Source organism: Symphalangus syndactylus, chromosome 5 (assembly GCF_028878055.3).
Source record: "Symphalangus syndactylus isolate Jambi chromosome 5, NHGRI_mSymSyn1-v2.1_pri, whole genome shotgun sequence".
NCBI classification, from domain to species: Eukaryota; Metazoa; Chordata; class Mammalia; order Primates; family Hylobatidae; genus Symphalangus; species Symphalangus syndactylus.
In genome coordinates, this window is record NC_072427.2 from 96,282,372 (window position 1) to 96,291,058 (window position 8,687).

Below are 8,687 nucleotides of genomic sequence, written 5' to 3' on the forward strand. Positions count from 1 at the left end.
CTCTGGGGGTGAAGAAAATGTTCTAGAACCAGATAGTGGTGATAGTTGCACAACCTTGTGAATATACTGAAAACCACTGAAATGTACACTTTAAAAGGGTACAGAAATTTTATGGTATATACCATACCATAAAATTTAAAATAATTTTTAATAATTTGAAAAGTGAAATAATAATGACACATCATAGTACCATTAAAAGAAAAACTTCAGCCAAGTTAAATTTAAAGGAGTTTAATTGAGCAATGAACAATGCATGAATCGGGCAGCCTCCAGGATCATGGCAGATTCAGAGAGACTCCAGCGATGATCGCTTCTCGGCCTTTTGACTAAGTCAAGTGTGAGACTCCAGGGATGACTCGGGTCTGAACAAATTCATAGACAAAAAAAAAAAGGAAGTGATGTACAGAAATCGGAGATGAGATTCCGAAACAGCTGGATCGGTTACAGCTCGGCGTTTGCCTTATTTGAACAGAGTGTGAACACTCAGCAGTGTGTGAGTGGTTGAAGTAAGGCTGCTGGGATTGGCCAAGACTCAGCAATTGCTACAGCTGCATACTCCTCAATTAGGATTTCAATCTTGTCATAATCCTAAATTAGGGTTTCAATTTGTTTCAAAGTTAGATTGCAGTTCGTCCACAAGGACTCAAATATGGAAGTAGGAAGTCCGGGGCCGGGCACGGTGGCTCATGCCTGTAATCCCAGCACTTTGGGAGGCCGAGGCGGGCAGTTCACTTGAAGTCAGGAGTTTGTGACCAGCCTGGCCACCATGGTGAAACCCTGTCTCTACTACAAATATAAAAATTCGAAAAATTAGCTGAGCGTGGTAGTGGGCGCCTGTAATCCCAGCTACTCAGGAGGCTGAGGCAGGAGAATCTCTTGAACCCAGGAGGCGAAGGCTGCAGTGAGCCGAGATCGTGCCACTGCACTCCAGCCTGGGCTACAAAGCGAGACTTCATCTCAAAAAAAAAAAAAAAGAAGAAGAAGAAGCAGGGAGTCCTTTTCAGGCCATATCCATATTTAGTTTGCTTTAACAGTACTTTTTAAAGACTTAAAAAACACGCCTGCGGGTGAGGTAGAGGAGAGATTCTCTTTCAAAACAGTTTTGCTACTGAGCAAAAACTAGAGTCAATTTCCCTGTCCTGTTGCCACTATCCAGATTGGCTGCAGCCCTCCCCTAGCTGTTCCCACTACAGGCCTCTGGCATCCCAAAACCCCCAGCTTTGTCTGGTTCAATGAACACCCCAGTCCACACACTGCAGTGGAACCTCTCTTAACTGCTTTGCCCCCAAGAATGTATGTTTCAAGAGAACGCTGCCTGGCTTACAACGTGATTTGGAAATACGCTGCTGGCTGTGTTTTATGCGTTTTATCAAGTGTTTTTACCTTTGTGCTAGCTGGGACCATGAAGGGCACAGTTTTAGAAGGTTGAAGTTAAATAATAATTTCACACCAGAAAATGTTCAGCAGGGGCCCCCAAGCAGCAAGCTGCCAGGCAATGGTCAATATTCTTGAACCCTGGAGGCAGCCGCACAGCCAGAATTTGCACAGTGGCCACTGGTAGAGATTGGGGTTGGATAATATAGCAGTTAAGCCCAGGGTCTTTGGAGGCAAGCTAACTGATTGGCCATGTAGTCTTGGGCAAGATCATTGACCTCTCTAAACCTCAGTTTCCTCATCTGTAAAATGGGGATGATTTTACCTATAGGCATCCTATAGGTTTTGGGAGGATTACATGAGTAAATGAACATGAAGTGCTTAGACAGTGCTGAGCAGATGCTGCTGTTAGAAGTATTATGACTTCCTGAGCTGTTGTTTTCTTACCATCCTTAAAGAAGGAAGGAAGGTGTTTGCCACATCTAACAACCTTCAAGGATGCTGGCAACTTCCCAGCTGGGTCTATTTTGATTGTCATCCCACTTAGACATGTCACATTCTAAACTAAGACATTTCAGCCAAGGGTCATGGGTCCAGGGACATTCTGGGGGAACTTAGTTGAGATTCCAGGGTGAAACCAACAAACCAGGTCTTCACATTCTGTCACTTTTCATTGTCTTTAGGCTTTAAGCAATTTAAGCCCCATTTGCAGGTTCTCAGAGATCTGTGCCAGATAGCTCAGAAATCACATGAGGAGCTGGTTTAAAAGAGGAAATTCCTGGCCCCACCCAGGACTACTTCACGGAGCCTCTTGGGAGAGAATCTGCATTTCGACAGGCTCCTCGTTGCCTCTTCTGTGAGCTGGAGAGTCAGAACTGCACCACCTGGGCCAAACACAGTGGCTCACCCCTGTAATCCCAGCACTTTGGGAAGTCGAGGTGGGAGAATTGCTTGAGCCCGGGAGTTCAAGACCAGCCTGGACAACATGGCAAGATCCCATCTCTACCAGAAATAAAAAAATTAACCGGATGTGGTAGTGCACACCTGTGGTCCCAGATATTCAGGAGGTTGAGGTGGGAGGATCACTTGAGTCTAGGAGGTTGAGGCTGCAGTGAGCTGTGATCACACCACCGCACTCCAGCCTGGGTGACAGAGCAGATCCTGCCTGACTCAAAAAAAAAAAAAGGCAAAAAGAACTGCAGCAGTTGGACTTGAGAAACTGATCTCTATAGCCCAAGGGCATAAAACCAAGTGCCAGGCTCACACAAGCACTGAAGACTCTTTTTTCTTTATGAATAGAAAAAAAAGACTAAATAAAATTGAAAAATAAACTTTCAAAGGCTAACCAAAAATCATGAATGAATAAATGAAGCAGCCACACGTATCTCGTTTCTTCTTTGCTGCTCCTCACCATGTTGTCCCCGAAGGGGAAAGCATTAATATTTATTGAGGGGATTCTTCCTCAGTACAAAAGTAACATGAGATCGATGCTTAAAACTCCAAAAACACAGAGAAACACTAAAGAAAAGACAAACAGGCTGGGTGTGGTGGCTCATGCCTGTAATCCCAGCACCTTGGAGGCCGAGGCAAGCAGATCACTTAAGGTCAGGAGTTCGAAATCAACCTGACCAACATGGTGAAATCCCGTCTTTACTAAAAATACAAAAATTAGCTGGGTATGGCAGCAGGCACCTGTAATCCCAGCTACTTGGGAGGCTGAGGCAGGAGAATCCCTTGAACCAGGAGGTGGAGGTTGCAGTGAGCTGAGATCGTGCCACTGCACTCTAGCCTGGGCAACACAGCGAGACTCCTCTCAAAAGAAAAGAAAAGAAAAAAGAAAAGAGAAAAGAAAAGAAAAAAGAAAAGAGAAAAGAAAAGAAATATGTGAAATAAGGGGGATCATATATAATTGTTAGCTCCAGGGATACTTTAGAATAATGTATTTAAAACTGTTTTGTCTGGAGACTTAATGTATAGCATGGTGACTATAGTTAATAACAATCTATAGTACACTTGAAATTTGCTAACAGAGAAGATCTGAAGTATTCTCACCATACACACACATCCAAAAGTAACTATGGGAGGTTATGAATATGTTCATTAACTTGATTGTGGTAAGCATCTTGCAATGTTTATGTACATCAAGTCATTACATTCTGTACCTTAAATATATTCAGTGTTACTTGTCAATTATGTCTCAATAAAGCAGGGGGCAATACAATTTTTTTTTAATTTAGCATGCAAAAATTTTTTAAAAACATCAAAGCTGAGTCCACAGTGTTGATTTTACTTGTATAAAATATTTCTGCAAAATTTATCCTATCAAGATATTTGATTCACTCCTGTCCCACCCTAGAAACCTGTCACACTTTCAGTTCAGGACCTACAGACCCATTGCAACCGGCCAGCTGTCTCTGCTCCCATGAGGGGAGGTCCCAAGTCATCAAAGGGGACACTGTCCCTAAGGTCAGCTGTAACCTTCCATTGGAGTGTCTTCTTGTTATTATGAAACATAACTAAGGCTGGGCATGGTGGCTCACACCTGTAATCCCAGCACTTTGGGAGGCCAATGTGAATGGATCACCTGAGGCCAAGAGTTCGAGACCAGCCTGGCCAACATGTGAAACCCCCGTCTCTACTAAAAATACAAAAATTAGCTGGGCGTGGTGGCCATGCCCGTAATCCCAGCTACTCAGGAGGCTGAGGCACCAGAATTGGATGAATGCAGGAGGTTGAGGTTGCAGTGAGCCAAGATCATGTCACTGCACTCCAGCCTAGGCAACAGAGCGAGACTCTGTCTCAAAAAAATAAAAAGACAAACAGAAATCATTGCTCAGAAGCCACCGCTGTCAACAGTTTTTGAGGTTCTTTCTGGCCTTTTACATAATGTGTATAAATACACAATTATTTAACAAAAACCTCATTTATACACAGGCTACTCTTTTTTGAATTTGAGCCTGCTCTTTTTAAAAAAAAAGCTTAGCAAGGCACTATGAATATTGTCTCAGGTCAACAAATTCTTTTTCACCATAGTTTTAAACGGCAGCATAGTGTTCCACCATAGATATGCTGGGATATTTAATCCCTGTTCAATCACTGAATATTCAAGCTCAACAATTAATTAAAAATAAAATAAGGCCAGGGGCGGTGGCTCAAGCCTGTAATCCCAGCATTTTGGGAGGCCGAGGTGGGTGGATCACCTGAGGTCAGGAATTAGAGACCAGCCTGGCCAACGTGGCGAAATGCCGTCTCTACTAAAAATACAAAAATTAGCTGGGTACTGTGGTGCATGCTTGTAATCCTGGCTACTCAGGAAGCTGAGGCAGGAGAATTGCTTGAACCTGGGAGGCGGAGGCTGCAGTGAGCTGAGATCGTGCCACTGCACCCCAGCTTGGGTGACAGAGTGAGACTCCATCTCGAAAAAATAAAATAAAATAAAATATGGCAGATTCTAATTCATAGGCCTTTGGTGGACATCTGTCGTTTTTTAAGCTCTACAGTTGACTTCAATCAGTAGCCAGGATTGATGGCTATCATGAAAGACTACTTCTAGAATATTCTCAGGAAACCTTTAGAATTGGAACACAAATAAGGAAAATTTCCAGGCCCTGAGGACATCAGCAAATCTGGATTATATAAACCCCATTAATTCCAGGGTGAGCAGTGCTGTCACACATCACAAAAGGAAAGACTACTACTCTTTTTGTCCTTGTCACAAGTGGACTGACTTGATCCAATGCCCCTAAGATGGTGCCAACTTCATTTCTGATGAACAGCCACTTTGAAAACTGTACCGTGAGGCTCTGCCAACTGGAACGACTTGTTTTTATCATTTTTTTTCTCTCTCTTTCATTGCTTCATTTAATTGCCAAGCTATGACTGGAGTTTGCCGTGTCTTTGGGGCTCAGGTGTACAAGGAATTCCTATAAATTAAAAAATATATTCAAGAAAGCTCAGAGTTGATGAAATTATATGCAACTTAGCTTGATATTAGTCTAATGCCCATCTCAGTGTCTTCTTGAACATATAACAAAGAAAAGGTGATTTTTAAAAGTTAAAATTGGTTCAGGCCAAGCATGATGGCTCACATTTATATTCCCAGCACTTTGGGAGGCTGAGGCAGGCAAATTGCTTGAACTCACGAGTTCAAGACCAGCCTGGCCAATATGATGAAACCTCATCTCTACAAAAAATACAAAAAGTAGCTGAGTGTGGTGATGTGCGCCTGTGGTCCCAGCTACTTGAGAGGCTGAGGTGGGAGGATGGCTTGAGCCCAGGTGGCGGAGGTCGCAGTGAGCCGAGATTGCATCACTGCACTCCATCCTGGATGAAAGCCTTGTCTCAAAAAAAGAAAAAAGTTAAAATTGATTCAAAGGGAGTTGGTGACAGCTCCTTATAGGGTCAGTCTTGGTTGCTTCTCTATTCCCTACAATTTCTATCATGATCTCAAATAGGCCACACATGTTTGTTTAAAGAGTTCATGCCTGCATGAATGCACGAATAAATGAAGGAATGAACTAGGAGATGGCTTTCTATCCCATTTTAAGCCATACAATATAGATGATCTGAATTACTCTGCTGTCCTGCAGATTTGGCCTTGGTTTCCAAAGACCACCCCAGTCATAGCCCCCGATTGCTTAAAAACTCAAAATAGCCACTGCTTTTATCCAGACCTACAATTCTATCCACAGAACCATAAGCCCATAGAAATATGCTACCAGCCCAGTCTCCCCCAAGGAGGTGTCCGGCAAAATGAAAAGCATGGCATTCTTTACCACTTTCGGGTTGAGGGGCCATCTCCAAGGTCACACTAATTCATTTGCTACAGACACTGTGGCTGCCTTTAAACCTTGGGCTAGAAAAAGCCTCCTTTATTCTCCAGTCACCTCGTCTATGCTTTTCCCGGCCTCTCCATGGGGTCAGCAGTGACCACTTCCTTGTACCAAACTGCACTGCCCCAACAGAATGCCAGCCTGATTTACCAGGATCCGCAAAGCAAGTGTTCCTTTCTGTGTATTTTTTATGGATAAAAAGAAACAAAATGATTCCTCTGTCACCAAGCTTTGCCATCGGTGTTTGGGGTGGTGCATCCCACTGTGGGGTCCAGGAAGATCGTATTCTCTCTGGGGCATTTCAAAATTGGACTCCGCCACTCACTGTCCCACGTTCTGGGAGCACTTCCCCACATCTGAATGTGTTTCCTTGCCCCAACTTTTACTTTCACTTTTGCTCCAGCTAAATAATTATATAAAGAAAAAAATGTATAATTTCTCTTTCTTTTTTTTTTTTTTTTTACCATGTAATTTCGTTTTTCGTGCTGAACTCCTACAAAGCCTCAGCCCTTCTCCCATTTTTGTTCGGACCAAACATAAACGCTCTTTTTTTATGAAATAAATTGTGCTCTATGCTTGCTTGCCAATGTGCCCTGATTGCTGATTGTTCTAAAATTACTAGTCTGTCTTCCCTTGTAAACCCCCATATGAAGACACCCACTTCTGACTCACCTAGCTGTGGTCGCCTGCAGCCAGGTGCCTCCAAAATGGGGCTGGCGTTGACAATAACCATTTCCCAGCTTTTAGAAAGAGATGACGGAGCTCTGTTGTAGTGTCTGAGCCACAACTCAAGAAGGTAATGAAACAAAGCATTAACATTCCAAAATGGAAGGCCGGGGGCGGTAGCTCACACCTGTAATCTCAGCACTTTGGGAGGCCAAGGCAGGCAGATCACTTGAGGGCAGGAGTTCAAGACCAGCCTGGCCAACATGGAGAAACCCCATCTCTACTAAAAATACAAAAAAATTAGCTGGGTGTGGTGGGGCTTATCTGTAGTTCCAAGTACTCCAGAGGCTGAAGCAGGAGAATCACTTGAACCCAGGAAGCAGTGGTTGCAGTGAGCTGAGGTCATGCCTCTGCACTCACTCCAGCCTGGGGGACAGGGCAGAACTCCGTCTCAAAAAAAAAAAAAAAAAATCCATAATGAAGAATGATCCATGTTTGCATTCATCTTGCCTCTATTGAAAGACAAAATACTGCATTTAGAGGGGACTGCATCCTGGGGATGAGAGTAACAGCTCTAGTTTGTGGTGTGCTGACTCGGTGCCCACACTGTGTTAAATGCTTCGCAGGCATTACATAATTTACACGGTATCTACCAGCACTATCTCCATTCTCCAGGTGAGGAAATGAGGCAGGAGGTTAGGTGACTTGCCCAAGGCACACAGCTGGTGAAGGGAAGGGCTGCGATTCCAACCCAGGCCCTGGGGCTGCAGAACCTGACGCTGTCTCTGCAGAAACAACAGGATCATAACCAGACCCCAGTAGCCCAGGCTCCCCAGGCCCCAAGGCTCGGCCGCAGCTGGAATTGCAGAGTGCTTCATGACATCAAAAAAAGGCACCAAGCAGGTCCAGTTTACTGTTAATACATTCATTCCTCATCTCAATTTACAGTCTGTTTTGATTCAAATCAATGAACAGAAGAATGTTCTGCTGTTTATCATTTGTTCAATCCTACTGTCATTACCGTCTTCCCCAACGAGGCACCCGTTTAGTGGCATAACTTCTCCCTGAACTGCCCTAGCCCCAAAAGAAAAAGGACTTTGATAGCAGAGTTATGGATCTGCTCCAACCCAGCAGCACTTTTCTGTGAAGCCCGTGGAGCAGATATGAAAACCTGGGCGAGATGACCCCAACCTGGGTTGCTATGGGAAGTCTGAGGGGCTGGGTGGGCAGGGGCCGTGGAGCTGAAACATTAGAAGGGGTTTGTTTCTAGGGTTTCTAAGGGTAGAAACTCCTAGAAGATTTGCAGCCAGGGGACAACAAACTGTAGCTATCTGGGCCCGCAAACACCAGGAGCCTGGATGAGAGCATTTGGCAAGGGACCCTTTCATTTGCAGACCTCACAATACTCCGATTCTTTCTTGCATGGGAGCGACCACAACACCGAGGTCTGGAGAAGGAAAGCTCTAGAAGGAAATTCATCCCGATGCCAAAGGCTTCCTCACAATGTGAGGACATGGCGCCCCCTCGTGTCAAGATGATCCTTCAGCACCTGGACCAGGCTGAGAGCGGTGACCTTGAGCGCTAAGCAGGTGGTGGCTTCAAGATGGGCTTGACCTGCAGTGGGGAGAGGCCTGGGCCCCACAGTAGGTGACCAGTTCCCACGGCTTGGGGTCCTCCGTCTGTCACCTTGCAGATACAGGAGGTCTATACTGCAGACCCTCCTAAAGCAGCTTTCTCTAAAGATGCAAAAAACCACCAAGCTGTTTTTAGATGTGCTATTTGCCGTTTTTCTCTAGCAGATGCACCAAGTCCTAA

The 8,687-nt window shown here is 44.6% G+C and overlaps 1 long non-coding RNA gene across 1 annotated transcript; it reads right to left on the minus strand.

Moving 5' to 3' along the window:
• Positions 1 to 215: 215 nt before the first annotated feature.
• Positions 216 to 7,093, minus strand: LOC129481833 (uncharacterized). The gene is made up of 2 exons (XR_010120793.1): positions 6,879 to 7,093; positions 216 to 362 (listed from the first exon to the last, which is right to left on the minus strand). It is a non-coding gene; the product is annotated as an uncharacterized lncRNA (long non-coding RNA).
• Between the last annotated feature and the right edge of the window lie 1,594 nt (positions 7,094 to 8,687).